Raw genomic sequence first — 15,652 nt, 5'->3', positions numbered from 1 at the left:
TTTAACACCCAATATCTGTTTGTTTTGAAGTTGTTGAGGAGACCTTTTAGCTTTGGATATTTGCTGCTGCTTTTGTTTCGGTTTGCCAGAACCTGTCCTGCCTAGTCACACTGATATTTATGGGAACAATAGGGGAATGCATTTCATGGCAGTACCAAGGTTTTGTTTAGTATTTCCAATAATAAAGAAGCTTGGGTGGAAAGAAACATCTCTTTTTACAGATTTCAGCTAACATTTATTCTTTCGATACCTGTTTTGTGGCAGTACTGGCTTAGGTGCTGGAGATTCAAAGAAGAATGAGTGGGCATCTTTTTGTTTTCTTAGGAGATCTGGGTGCTGACAGAGGGGTATGGGTGTGGAGGAGGAGATCTATACCCATATTTTCACACTCCTGCCTCTCGTCACATCGCTACATGTGTGGAGAATCAGTATTCTTCTTTTGTGCACCAGCTATCCGTAGGGGCGGTGCTGATATGAAAAGTAAATAAAAATGAAGGAATTTGGTGGGGGGGAGGGATGAAGAGGTAGAGCACAGATGATTTTTATGGTGTCACTCTGTGATACCATAACGATGGACATATGTCATTACACATTGTCCAGACCGACAGAATATACACCACCAAGAGTGAACCATAATGTAAACTATGGATTTGGGGTGACTGTAATGTATCAGTGGAGGTTCTTCAGTTGTAACAAATATGCTACTCTGATGAGGGGTGCTGGTGATGGGGGAGGTACAGGATCTGTGGGCTCTCTCTGCACCAGCCTGTCAAGTGTGCCACGAATCTAAAACTACTCTTAAAAAAATAAAGTCTTAGTAAAAAAAGAAAAAATGAAGGCACGTACATTTGTATATTGTATCCAATATACATATGTTGGATATACATATGTATGTATACATACATATACATACATAGGCGTATGTATATTGTATCCAATATAACTAAGTTTGATGGAGTTAGCGCTCTTGTGTACATTCTTTACATTAAATTCTTCAGATTATTTCTTGGATTAGATCAAGATGATGGTCTCAGTACATTTGCTGTGATCTCATGTAAGCTAAAGAATGAAAGCTTTCATAACAGTCTAAGGAAATATACATTCCACGATAACTCAATTCATATACGTAGTCACTTTTAAAGTCTTTGAAATAAAGACCTGTTACAAAGCATTATAACATGAAATAATTGAGATCAACCTTTTTCGAATAGTGCTTATATATCTTTAAAGAAAACAAATTTCTCCCCTCTGTCATTATTTTGGGGTTTGAATTCTAGCTTTTTAGTTTGATACTTAAATATAAATGCAATGTAGTTCTGATTGAACAGTTTATCAGAGAAGTAGTGAAGAATCAGGCTTTCTGCAGTGACTGAAGTACTGTGTCAAGCGTCTCATGCATTGCAGAAGAAAAACATGAGCATTTATATAATCTAAAGTTCTGGTCCTTTTCTGATAATGTTGAACCAGAGCTGTTTCATAGTTATAGATTTGCCTTTAAACCTTATACTTTGAGATAAAATGCTTTGAAAGGGAAAAGGAGAAAGTGCTAGGTAAAGTTAGGTATAAAAGCCATGGTTCACGTGCACACACACACACACAGACCCTACTCTATTAAAATTGTTGCCTTTTGGAATAAAATGAAAATAGAAAAGTCATGTATTTATGATTTATTAATATGCTGCTTATCTAGTTTATGGATCATCCAGTCCCCGCCCCCTCCCCCACCCCGCCCTCCTGTCAGCTGCCTACCTGTAAACCTCTGGGTTTTCTTTCTCATTACCAACTGTACCAGAGGATGAAGCATGTCTGGGACACACAATAATTTAAATTAGCCAACTTTGTACCATGTTAGCAGTTATCAAACTAAGAACCAAAATAAGTTGGGAATTATATTTGGCATATAGTTGTTTATGCCATCCCTGTTTATCATTTAATGAATGTTGATTTTTGTAAATAATAAAATTTAGAAAATGTATTTGAAACACAGAGGACATGGTCATTGGTTTTTTTCATAGCAGCCAAGAGATAGGTCTCCACTCAGATGTTACTTCCTCAGGAGGCCTTCCGTAATTTGACCTGCCTAATAGAGCAACCTTAGTCATTTTTCATCCTGTTACCCGACTTTATTTGTCTTCATAGGATTTATTTTATTTACTCATGAGCCTTTCCATCCACCTGTATACTATGTTTGTCTTGGAAATACTGCCTTTGCTACATTTGGAAATTTTTTTCCTTAACTTTTCTACCCCCTTGAACCATTTCTCCCACCCCTTTACCCTTTGTGTAACCACCCATCTGTTCTCTGTATCTATAAGGTTTTTTTTGTTTTGTTTTTTGTTTTTTCCTAGTTGGAGAATTCTGTGCATAGCTGTTTCAGAAATGTTATATTTTCTGTTACACATTAACAGAGAAGTCTATTGAAAAAATTTCAAACATTTTGATTTCTGTGTGTAAATTCAGTAGCTTTGGAATAACAGTAGGGTAAACATTTTAGAAAATATTTTTCCAAATTTAAAAATGTTTTCCCGTGGCATTTGCAAGTCTTATTTAATAAACTTATAGTCCATACCAACTTAGAAAAATAAGATTAGGTGTATACATTATATAGAATTTTCTAGAAATACTTTGGCTATATAGATGTAAACACTTCTAGATGTATGGTATCTAGATCATGTAACATAATGCCAAATATTCAAAGTATTGATAATTGCATTAGTTTTTATTAATTCAAGTTTTAATTTCTATTTAGGGAAACAGGTTCTCTAATGCCAACTAGATTTTTAAAGATTCCCTAAATAATTTCTACTCATATCTGTTATTGTAAAATCCTGAAAATATTATGTTAGCTTAAAAAAAGAAATTACTAACACCTAAATGTTAATACCTTTAATAGTAAAAAACTGCTTTTTCTAAATAATTTTCCCCCCGTGGGAATCTTCTGTAGTTGCAACTTATGCCATATAATAAATCTAAATTTCCTAACCATTAGAGCTATTAAAAATTATTTTCCAGTTTTCAAACATTGAAGCTAGTAATGTAATTCTTATTAATAGTTGCACCTTACTTAAAGCTACAGTGTGAGATTTCAAGCAAGTTTTGGTTCATATTTTTAAATCTTGAAAAGATTCATAGTTGTTTTGTGTGCCTCACCTTAACCACATTCATCTGTCATATTCTAATGTTTAGAAACTTGAAAGAGTTGGATTAATTCACCTGAGTTAAAGAAAGCTAGAGGACAACTAAGTATCTCTGTCTATGCAGAGAACTATATTGCATTTCTGCAGAGTTCAACTTAATTGCAGTCTGGAACCTTACTGCTACTGAAAGTATGCTCAGAGGACTAGCATACAGGCATCACTTAAAGGTTTTTTAGAAATCAGAGTCTGCATTTTAACAAGATGTGATGTGTGTGCACATTCAAGTTTGAGATGCTCTTGTTTAGAATAAGTGGTCAAACAAACATGAAAACAGGACCTGACTTTAGGATGATTGAATATTGTGTTTCAGAGATTATTAAGCTATTTAATAATAGACAAGTTCTGTAAGTCTTGGTGGAAATAAGCACGCTACTGTATATTCGTATGTGAGCCCTGGGAATTCATTACTTATCTTTTAATGAAGGATATGGAGATTCACAAAATACAGTTGAACATTGGGAAATCACAAGTAGGATATTTTTAGTATGTATTGATTTTATTCATTACATTATTATAAAGTGCTATTGGGCTGAATATACTCTAGATATAATAAATGGGAATAGTTGAGAAGAGTAAGTAGTTCTGTCTAGGATGGATTTTTGGTTCTGTCATTTGAAAATGTAAATATGATTAATTGGGTCAATTTAGATTTAGGAATTGTATTAATATCTTTAAATATCAAATTGAAAGTCCTTCAGTAAAGATGAGTACAAATAGTTTTATTTTGTTCTTTTTACCTCATTAAGATAGAATGACTGATAAGTCAGTATTTCAAGAAATAAGGGAACAGCTTCCTCAGCTTAGTTATATTATCAAAGTAACTAAATGAGCAATGAAATGAATAATCAGTATCCAAACATGAAAACATTCTTTTTAATATAGACAAATCACTGATTAGAACAAAATTATAAATTATTCTATTGATTTTTCTGAATATAGTTGTGTGTTCCTAGCAGTATTCCTATACTAGTTTTAAAATATAGAACAAACTTTGGATCATGGATAAAAGAAATATGGCTTTGAACCTATGACAATGTCAGTAAAAACTGAAAATATATTTCTCAACTATTGCAATAATTATGATTCTTTTGTTTACTAATATTACATAGCATCAGGAAATGTAAACGAGGGAAGTAGAAAATGACTGGTTTATTCACCTCTCTTTGAAATTAGAATAATTGTAATTGGTACTTTCATACTAAGATTTGTTCTAGTGACGTTACTCTCATGGGTCAATAAAACTGGCAAGACTTGGAGAGGTGATCTCATCTCTCCGTAGCCTCGAGCCTTGCTCGACAAATGAAGACCTATTTGGAACAACTTCCAGATGAAAATCTTGAATAGTTCTAATTTACTTGAGTGTGAGAAAATTTTAACTTACCTTGAATTGAAATCCTTTATTTTCATTTTAAGCCTATCTATTTTTGTAAATTTATAAACATTGAAACAAAGAGCTAACATGAAGACAGGGACCATCTTGTTATCATACTTAGTGTAATGATTCATAAGTTGACTGAATATTTTTGTCTACTCTCTTTATCAGTTTAAGTAATTTCAATCCTGTAATTGGTTCTCTTGATCGTTTGGACAGAGCACTTTTGAATGTTTGGGTCGCTCTTAAATTGTAGCGACCAAATTGGGACAAGAGTACCTATCGTCTTTCTGACTCAGTTGGGACCAAATGAGTTAATTGGGGAAAAAAAAGGGGTTAATTGAAAAAAGGGAGAGAAATTCTTTCAAACAAATGCTCCACATTGAATACTGAAATTTTCATAGTGGGTAGTTTGTTCAAATGAAGATAATTTTCTCTTTCTCCCTAATTATAGTTTTTGAAAAGTTAAGTGTCACAGACACTTGGGCACTCTGGTGAAGTCTATGGAAACTTTCTCAGGAAAATGCATACATATGTGAAAATACATAGCTGCGTGCTTCTTTTTAAATGTGTCATGTAATAGTATTGGCTAATAACCCATAATTTTGAAATAGTAGTGAACATTAATGCTATTTCACGATATCTTCAACATCTATAATGTGATATGCAAACAACTGTGATTTCTATTGGAGACAGCTATTACAGTTGTTGCCTATTTACGTAATACAAGTACTAAAGAGAAGAAAGTGAAAGTAAAATGTAATAGAAGTTAGGGAAAGTAAAGTTTCTGAATTTATTTTCCCATCCAAATGTATGGATCCATTAGAGTTTATGGATTTTCTGATAAGGACCCTTTAATTTATCTGACAATTTTGCTGAACTCTCTTATTAGGAAATTTTTGTTGTTTTCTTCTATTTGTATCTTTATATCATTGAAAAATGAGTTTTTTCCCTTTTTTTCTAACCTTTACAAATTTTCTTTTCCATTTTGTTTTGACCAAGACCTCTAGAACTGCATTTAAGAGTAGTGGTACTGGTAGTCTCTTTTGTTCCTGATCCTAAGAAGAAAAAAAGATTCTGCGTTAAATATAATGTTTCATGCAAGTTTTCCCTATACAGGTATTCTTTGCTATCCAAGAATACTTATAGCCTGAATTCACATAGTTAGTTGTTGGAGCAAGATGTTTTCAATGATTGGTTACATACAGTTCATGAATGTTGGATAGTGAGTGGTGAGAGCTAAGAAAATGAGGAAAACTAAAAAATTATTTGAAATTATGTTGTTACTGAATTTCACTAGCAGATTTTCAGTTCAGTCTGGATGGAACAGTATCCCTGTACAGTTTATACCAACTTAAGAAAGTTCTCTTCCACTTTTAATTTAAGGCTTTTAAAAAAATTCTAAATAGGTAATAAACTTTATTAGGTGCGTCTCCTGGGTTAATTGAGCTAATCATATGATGACATTTAACCACCTCTGCAGTGCAGAACACCTCAGGACATCATTATTTATTACTATTTTTTAATATAATCTTGGATTCAGTTAACTAATATTTTATTTGGAGTATTTTTCTCTCAATTTAGTTTATAAATGAAATGTGCCCATATTTTCTTTTCTAATGTCTGATTTTGGAATCAAGATTCCATTAATTGGCCTCCTAAAATGACCTGGGAATTTTCATACTGTTCCAATTTGCTGGTAGAACTTGTATTACTATAAAGCCATTAATGTTTCTTAAAAGTTTATTAAAACCCCTTGTGGGCCTTAAAGTTTTTGAGAAGGGAGTTTTGACTACCATTCCAAATTATTTCATGCTTTATGGTATATTGAAGGTCTCTATTTCGTCTTTTGCAAATTCCAGCCTGTTGTTTTTTCCTAGGGATTTACCATTTTACCTTGATTTTGAACTATTAGACTAATATTTGTTATGACACTTTTAAAAAGTCTGTTTAACACTGAATAGTCTCCCTTTTCATTCTTTATCTTGCTTCTTTGTTCTATCCGCTCACCCAATCCCTGTCTTTGATGAAAGGTTTGTCAATATTTGTTGATATTCATCATCTTCAGTAAAGCAACCTTTGTTAATCTCTCATATTTCCCTTTGTTTGGTATTTTGCAGATTTCTACTCTTTATTATTTACCTTACCTTCTTTACCTTACCTTCTTGTTCTTTTTACTTATTATCTTGCTTCCTGTTCTTGTTTACGGTTTACTTTTCTTTGTTTTAGTTTGTGTTTTGTTTAGTTTGTAAGACAATAACAGGTAAGATATTTGATAACCCTTATATCCTGTATGTTTATATTATCTTACTGATTTTTTTTTTTTCAATTGAGTACTTTCTCTAAGAATGTTTTCAATTTGGGTCTTTGTGAGGCAAACCTTCTGTTTCGTTATGTGTCAGTAATTTTTGTTCTGCCCTTACGATTGAGAAACCATTTAGTTTGATAGAAAATTCTAGAGTCAACATTATTTTCCTTTAATACTTAAAATGTTACTATTTTGTATTGTATCCAGTGTTGTCCCAATGTTTATCTGGTTTCTCTCTGGAAACTTTAGAAATTTTGTCTTTTTCTTTTTAATCTAAAATTAACCAAAATGTGTTATGGTATGCTTTTCCTTATTTGTCCTGTTAGAGACCCTTTTCATTCTGAGATATTTCATCTTTCTTTAGATCTGGAATTTCACGTATTCCTTAAAGATTTACTTTTTCTCTTTCTCTACCTCCCTCTCCCCACCATTTTTCCTGAGACTCTTATTAGTATCTGGATGTTCACACATTGGCTTCCATTTGGTGACTTCTTTTTCATGTTGTAATAGGTTACCCTTTTCTATTGCCTTTTAGAAAATCGCCAGCCTGATTTTCTAAATCAATGATTCATCCTTTAACTGTATCTATCCTGCAGTTTATTTCCTCTACTCTATTTTTTATTACAGCTGTTATATATATATATATATTTTTTTAGTGGAAAATAATTTTAATCAAACAATTGTACATTGTCTTCCCACACATCTCATTTTGTATTAGGAAATGACATTGTGATCCATTTCACTACAATATTACAAAATATTTACAAGAAAATATTAAAAATAATTCAAACACAAAAGACAAGATGGGAGTGAAATAAACTGCTTTTTTCCCAAAATCTCGACTCCAGTGCCCACAGCACACAAGAAGAGAATCAAAAGAAATAAGTAACAAAGATCGCCCTGATCACAAGTTTCCAAACGGAGAGGGGAAGAAATGGGATGAAAATGGTGGTATGAAAGGGAATAGATATTAGCAGCACTGCTTCAGTAACCAATTAATTCTCAGTGAAATACCCTCTCATATGCAATGAATTCTGAACAAGGCTAAACTTTAAGATATTCCCTCAACTAAAATTAAAAAATACCCTGTCAGTGAAAGTAGCTCTTTTGCCTAAGTTTCCTAAGAGCCTCTTTCTCCACGCACCAAAGACATGAACAGAAGTGTGTTCAGGCATCAAAAGTTGTCACAGTAACCCTTCCATCTCTTTCATGAAAGCTTCATACACATCATACTTAGTTTGTACTGAGACGGGAACAGATGGACCAGATTTGGGGGCTGCTTTGGCAAGAGGCACAGCAGAATCCTTTGACTTTCTTTGGGGAGCAGCAGAAGCCCTTTATTCTCCTGACGGACCCTCAGTGCAGTGGGCACCAATTGAGTGATCTCTGTCTTGGCACTGATGGTTGCTGTGGCTTTCTTCTCAATGGTGGCTGCGCTCGTGTCATCGGCCTTGGGTCACTGAATCAGGTTGGGTGGAGCACTTAAAACTCCAGGGTTTGGCAAAGGAGCCGGTGGGAAAAGCCCAGATGGGGCAGGTCCGAGTGGAGGCACCAAAGGTGGACGCATCATGCCAGGGCAAGGTGGGGGGATACCTGGTGGTGCAGGGGGAGGTAGCCTTGGTGGGGGTCCCTGGGGAGGAGGGCCAGGAGGCAGGCCTGGAGGGCGGCCTGAGGGAAGCCCAGGGGGTCGGCCTGGTGGTGGGCCTGGAGGTAAAAGTCAGGGTAAAGGCCCTCGGAGTCCTGGCATTCCAGGTGGTCTCAGGAATGGAGGAGCTCCTGGAGGTGGTCCAGGAGGAAGGCCTGTAGGTGGCCCAGGTGGCCGTAAAGGTGGAGCGGGAGGTGGTCCAAGAGGAGGTGTTCCTGGCATGGGAGGTGCTTGTATCTAAGAAGGAGGAACAGACTGTGGGGGACCTTGTTGCTGTGAAGCAGATGTGCCATCAGAAAGAGATTCCTCTTTATGCTGTTTTTATGATTGTTTTTATGCTTCAGAATCATCAGAATCATCCTCATCATCGTTCTCTGAAAACTCTTCTACTTCCCGTCCTTCGTCAGGGATTTCTTGACCTGCCATTAGCAGCATCATAGCTTGAAGAGGAGTCAGCTCCTTCATGTTTTTCTTTTTCTTCCTTGATTTCCCAGGCATATCTGCAAATCGTACACTCAGACCTGACTTTTTTTCTTCATTGTTTTCTCTTTCATTATCATCACAGTGCACAAATTCATCCCCTTCACTTTCTCCATCTGATCTGTCAGTGTCGCTGTCGTCAGTACTGTCATCATGCTTATCTTGATCCATATCCTCAGGATAGCCGTCATCTTCACTGGTGCTGGAAACGTTATCATCATGACTCCATTGAGCAAGTTCGGGACTATGTAACATGTCTTCGTCTTGCTGACGACGGGGAAGATCTAGGGCAAAACCCACTTTATGGCCATACATATGTAGGACTTGAGGGGGAGGTGGACCGGGAGGAGGACCGGGAGGTTTCTTGCCAGGGGGCAAACGTGGAACACCATGTCCAAGAAGAGGAAGGATAGAAACTGCCCAAGTTGGAGGTCCATAGGCTGAGGTCTTCGTAAGGATGGACAGTGGATGGGCACCAGGAATGGGAATGTCGTGGATCAGGATGTTGGAAGGAGCGTGTGGCATGTCTGGCAAAGGAATGCTTTCCACTTCCACATGCTGAGCATTCTTGATGCATCAAAATATTGGCTAAGTTGAGCCCTCTTCTGTTCATATTCTACTTCTAGCTTTCTCAATTCTTTGTAAATATCTGGATTCGCTTTTTCATAGAGTTGTAGAATACGTTCAAAGGTTTCACGCAGCTTTTTACGCTTGTCTTTCAGCACCTTCTCATTTAACTGTGGCTGTTGCACTGGGTTAAACTCCATTTCGTCTAGTTTCTCCATGTTCCGGATAATCTGTTTGGGATCCTTCATCTTCAGAACTGCAGCTTGTGCCATCATGCGTTGTTTTTTGTTGTTCTTTAGTTCTCTCTTCCGGGCTTCTTTTCAGGCTTGGTCTGTGGAGTTCATAAATTTCTCACTCTTGGTGGATGATGTAGATCTCTGTCCCATGTTGACAATCGGTATGGTTCACTTGTTCATTAAAAAAAAAAAAATAACCTAAAGCTTTCCTTCTTTATGAAGATCTTATCAGACAAGTTTGTTATTAGTTAATGTCTCTTTCAGTAAGTGTTCAATTGCTTTGACTTTTGTGAAAGGCTTCCAAATTGTTCCAATGGCAACTACTTTACCCTGTCAAGGATTTCCTTCTTATAAAACCTCTGCCTCCCCGTCAGCTCTCCAGCAACCACCATCTTGAAACCTTGCGCCCCTCCCGAGGTTATGTTGTTATACCAGTACTTTATTTTAAATCATTTTTTCTTCATGCTTCACATTGCTGATATCTTCTCTTAGGTAAATTGTGCTTATTTTCAATTATTGTTACATCTTTTTCAGTAATTCTGCTTCAGCAGATACATAAAACTCCTCCAAAAGAGGGAGTCTAAACTTTTAATTGTGTAAGTGCAAGAATGTGTGATATTAATATTGATATTAATGAAATGACTAGAGTAAGTCTGTGCCGCTAACCAACCAGGATTTCTGGGCATTGGGCTGACAGCCTGATCTTATCCCAAGGCTGTGGTTTGGTGCCCCCTAGGGGACATTGCCTCCTCTGGCTTAAATTTCAGGGGCACAATTTGGTTTCTTTGGTAAGCTCCAAAACAGCAGCAGCAATGATAATTTTCTGGTCGTCTCTCATTTTTGTGAGTCTGATTGGAATGATTAATCTACGAGAAACCTGGGAGTGTAGGAACCCACTCTCTCCCTCCCTGCTTCTACAAATGGTGGTGTCTGGCATGGCTTGGCCCTCCTTTTCACTTCCTGTCTCCCACCCTTTACGCACTCCTATCAGTGGAAAGGGAAGCCAATGTTTTATATTTAGATTTGTGTATTTATTTAATTGTGGCTGTTCTTCATAGTTTTCTGAGTATCTAGATTTTTAGATATATTCTTATTCCCAGGACATAGCTACTCTATTTCTTAATGTGAATTGAATTACGATGGGCTGAAGGTAAACCTCTGGTTGTTGTCAATCTGGCGTTTCACTTCAGGCACCACTGACTTCCTGTTGACCACTCATTGACTCTTCTCTACCTAGTGGTTTTACCTGCATCTCACAAGAACTTTTAAGCTGTCCCATATTGCCTTGCTGACATTAAAATCAGACCTCTGCTGCCCATTTTCTATGGTGTGGTGAAGTATATGCTTTGCTTATCAAAAGGAGAGGCAAGAACTGCATTGGAAAGTTTTCCAGAACATGTTTCCTTACTATCTAGTCTGCAGCACCCTGACTTCAACATACATCCTTTTCTCTTTGTTTGTCTGCTTTTTTTTTCTCCTTTTACCGTGTTTCCCCGAAAATAAGACCTAGCCAGACAGTCAGCTCTAATGTGTCTTTTGGAGCAAAAAACTAATATAAGACCAGGTCTTATTTTACTATAATATGAGAACGGGTCTTAATATAATATAATATAATATAATATAATATAATATAATATAATATAATATAATATAATATAATATAATACCTGGTCTTATTTTACTATAATATTAGACGGGTATAATATAATATAATGTAATATAACACTGGGTCTAATAATAGCATAAAATAATATAAAATAATATATAATATAGTAAAGACTGGGTCTTATATTAATTTTTGCTCCAAAAGATGCATTAGAGCTGATTGTCTAGCTAGGTCTTATTTTTGGAAAAACACTGTAAGTACTTCCCTCACTAAGCTACAGTTTCTTTAGGATTGATTTTTGTGGAGGAAAACGGTGGAGAGAGTTTACCATCTTGATAGGAACAAGAAAATATACCACCTTATAGATAACTGCAAGGCAAGCTTGATCTTAGCCTAAATCAAAAAACTATTAAAGTTGGTAAATTTTAAAATAGTGTTTTATTGCTTTGTCTTCTGGTATTTAAATTTTGATTTCATTAGCTATTGAAAAAAAATTCCTTTTAGGGTGCTGTTGGTATCCTTATGTGATTCTTTTGCTTTGGGAATTCTTTTTGCCTTTTATTTTGCTTTGTATTTTTCACATCTCATATTATCTATTTGTGACACTGAGAACTTGAATATGCCTGGGACTTCTTCCACACTCACATTTTTTAGCAATATTTTTACAAAGCCCGTTTACATATCTTGTATTTATTTCCAGCTGACACTGTGTGGAGGAAAGGCTCAGAGAGGTCTGGCTTTTTGGATACAATGACACAGCATGTAAATGGCAGGCCGATAGAAACTCAGGACCACGTTCAGTTCCAGGGCTCTGTCTGCTACACTACAGCTACATTGGGAATCATTTTCCTTTCCTTTCTTTCCCTTCCCTTCCCTTCCCTTCCCTTCCCTTCCCTTCCCTTCCCTTCCCTTCCCTTTCCTTTCCTTTTCTTTTTTATATCAGAAGCCTCTGAATTCTTTGAAACTATTCTCAATTCTAGTTTTTCATTGTAAAATGAGTTTCACAGTATTTGCTGAAACTGTTAAGTCAAGGATTTCCACAAACCCACATGATTCATATTAATAGGAATTGTTAAGGGGTTGTACTGTATTTTTTTTTTAAACTACCATATACGTTCTTTGTACCTGACTCCCTTCTAGATCAAATCTCTTCAATTCTTAATTCTCATAGCTTGAAAAACAGTGCTGTTTGTGCTTTCTTTTCTCCAATTCAAATTATGATGTGAAAATAACTGATAGCAGCAAAGAATTTAATGTTAGGAGGGGTAACCTGCCATTTTTAAATCACAGAAACTTGCTATTTAAATGGAAATTGTATAATCGCTTTCATTATAATCTATAGACTGCCTTGGAAAGATGTAGTCTCTGGATATAGAGTATCACAGTTTTCTATTATGTTTAGTTTTTCTCTTGGTTACTGGGATCTAATTTGTGTCATTGGAATTTTTTTAATTCTCTGTGTGTTACCACTTTAAGAATATATTTTTAGCAGACTCTTCTGTTAACTAGTTTTCTACCACCTAGATTATCGGCTACTAGAGTGTTTTAGCAGAAAAGAAGTTAAAGGTCATCTGGTCTGACTTCCTTGATCGTATCTGAGCCAATGGAAAGATTAAATGACTTGGCCAAAGCTTTCTCGCAAGTAAGGGGACAAGGCTCCTTAGAGCCCAGGTTTTCTGACTCCAACTCTGGTTCTTTACAGTACATCACTTAATCTCCTTAATGAATGGTAACCAGAAATTTTGTATTTTTTATTTGAATCTGTTACTTTTGTGGGAATCTCACATTATTTTTCTTTTCAACAACTAACTGCTTCTTTTGCTCCCCCATACAAAAGGGTGGAAAGAGGAAGAGCTAATATTTTTATTTTTAAGTTCCGTTTAAATTCCTGCTCTGTATTAGTCTGCTTGGGCTGCTATACTAAATACCATCGACTGGATGGCTTAAACAACAGAGCCTTATTTTTTTCACGGTTCTGGAGGCTGCAGTCCAAGATCACGTGCTGCAGAGTTCCATTTCTGGTGAGAGCTGTCTTCCTGGCTTTCACACTGCCACTCTTGCTGTGTCCGCACATGGAGGGAGGGTAGAGAAAGGGAGAGAGGGAGAGAGGTGTCTCTTCCTCTTTTTTTTTTTTTTTCAAATAGTGATTCAAAGCATATATTTTATTTGTTTTTAGACATTCAATATTGTTTTATATTAATTTCAGGTGTACAGCATAGTGGCTAGACATTTATATAATTTAAGTACCCACATAAATTAGTACCGTAGTACCCACCTGGCACTATGCATAGTTATTACCATATTATTAACATATTATTAACATATTATTCCCTATGCTGTACTTTACATCCCCATGACTATTTTGTAACTTCCAATTTGTACTTCTTAATCCCTTCACCCTTTCCACCCTGTCCGCCAATGCCCCCCTCCCATCTATTACCCCGATAAATCTAGTACCCATATGATACTATACATAGTTATAACAATATTATTGACTATATTCCTTATGCTATACCCTACATCCCCACGTTTACTGTGTAACAATCAATTTGTACTTGTTGATCCCTTCTGCTTTTTTAGTCACCCCCAATCCCCCTCCCATCTGGCAACCATCAAAATGCTCTCTGTATCTATGAGTTTGTTTCTGTTTTATTTGTTCATTTATTTTGCTCTTTAGATTCCACATGTAAGTGAAATCACATTGCATCTGGTTTTCTGTTTTATATACTCCCCTGAGCACAACACCCTCCAGGTCCATCCATGCCGCTGTAGATGGCAAGAAGCAATTGCCATCTTTGGCTGAGCAATATTCCATTGTATGTATATACCACCATGATCCATTCTTCCATTGATACATACCCAGGTTACCTCCACATCTTGGCCATTGTACACAATGCTGCAATGAACGAATGGATGCACATGTCCCCTTGAAGTAGTGTTTTGGTTTTCTTTGGATAAATATACGGAAGTGGGATCACTAGGTCCTTTTTTTGTCCCTTTTTTTCTAAAGTTTGTTTTAAAGTCTGTTTTGATGGTATAAGTATTGCTCCGTCAGCAATTTTTTTGTTTGTTTCCATTTTTATGAAATATCTTTTTCCCATTCCTTTACTTTCAGTCTGTCTTTCGATCTGAAGTGAGTTTCTTGCAAGCAGCATATGTGTGGGTCTTGTTTTCTTATCCATTCAGCCACTGTGTATTTTGAATGGAGCATTTAATCCTTTTACATTGAAAGTAATTGTTGATATGTAGTTATTGCCATTTTATTATTCAAATTTTTGATTTTTGTTTTCTTCTTCTTCTTAAAGAAGTCCCTCTAACATTTCTTGTAATATTGGTTTGGTGGTGATGAACACCTTTAAGTTTTCCTTGTCTGGCAAGCTCTTCATCTGTCCTTTGATTCTAAATCGTAGTCTTGCCAGGTAAAGTAGTCATGGCTATAGATCCCGGCTTTTCATCACTTGGAATATTTCCTGCCATTCTTTTTCAGCCTGCAAAGTTTCTGTTGAGAAATCAGCTGACAGTCTTACAAGGGAACTCCTTTGTAGGTAATTAACTGCTTTTCTCTTGCTGCTTTTAAGATTCTCTCTTTGTCTTTAACTTTGGCATTTTAATTATGATGTGTCTTGGTGTGAGCCTCTTTGAGTTCTGCACTTCCTGGGCTTGTATATCTATTTTTTTCACCAGATTAGGGGAGTTCTGCATCATTATTTTTTCAAATACTTTCAATTTTAAATTCCTTGCTCCCTCTCTTCTCCTTCTGGTACCCCTATAATGCGAATGTCGATACGCTTGATGTTGTCCCAGAGGCCCCTTAAACTCTCCTCATTTTTTTGGATTCTTTTTTCTATCTGCTGTTCTGACTATGTGTTTTCTGCTATCTTATCTTCTAAATCGTTGATTCAGTCTTCTGCTTCATCTAATCTACTGTTGATTCCCTCTAAAGTATTCTTCATTTCAGTTATTGTATTCTTTGTTTCTGACTGGTGCTTTATGTTTTCTATCTCTATTTTTATGTTTCCTATCTCTTTATTAAAGCTCTCCATGAGATCATTGAGCATCATAATAACCAGTGTTTGGAACTCTGCATCTGGTAGATTGCTTGTCTCCATTTTGTTTAGTTCTTTTTCTGGAGCTTTGTTTTGTTCTATTATTTGGGACAATATTTTTTGTATTTTCTTTGTCTCCGCATTTTGGCTGCCTCCCTGTGTTTGATTCTATGTATTAGGTAGGGCTGCTATGCC

At 36.0% G+C, this 15,652-nt stretch overlaps 1 protein-coding gene and 1 pseudogene across 2 annotated transcripts in view; one reads left to right on the top strand and one right to left on the bottom strand.

Annotated features, from left to right (window-relative positions):
• Positions 1 to 15,652, top strand: part of FBXL17 (F-box and leucine rich repeat protein 17) — a 461,969-nt gene that overhangs the window by 103,999 nt on the left and 342,318 nt on the right. The gene's annotated exons all lie outside the window — the stretch shown is intronic.
• LOC117024880 (WW domain-binding protein 11-like) lies at positions 8,062 to 9,955 on the bottom strand (annotated as a pseudogene).

Source organism: Rhinolophus ferrumequinum, chromosome 7, assembly GCF_004115265.2.
Source record: "Rhinolophus ferrumequinum isolate MPI-CBG mRhiFer1 chromosome 7, mRhiFer1_v1.p, whole genome shotgun sequence".
Classification (NCBI taxonomy): Eukaryota; Metazoa; Chordata; class Mammalia; order Chiroptera; family Rhinolophidae; genus Rhinolophus; species Rhinolophus ferrumequinum.
The sequence above is the reverse complement of the archived record's forward strand: the minus strand, read 5'-3'. Positions and strand labels throughout refer to the sequence as shown.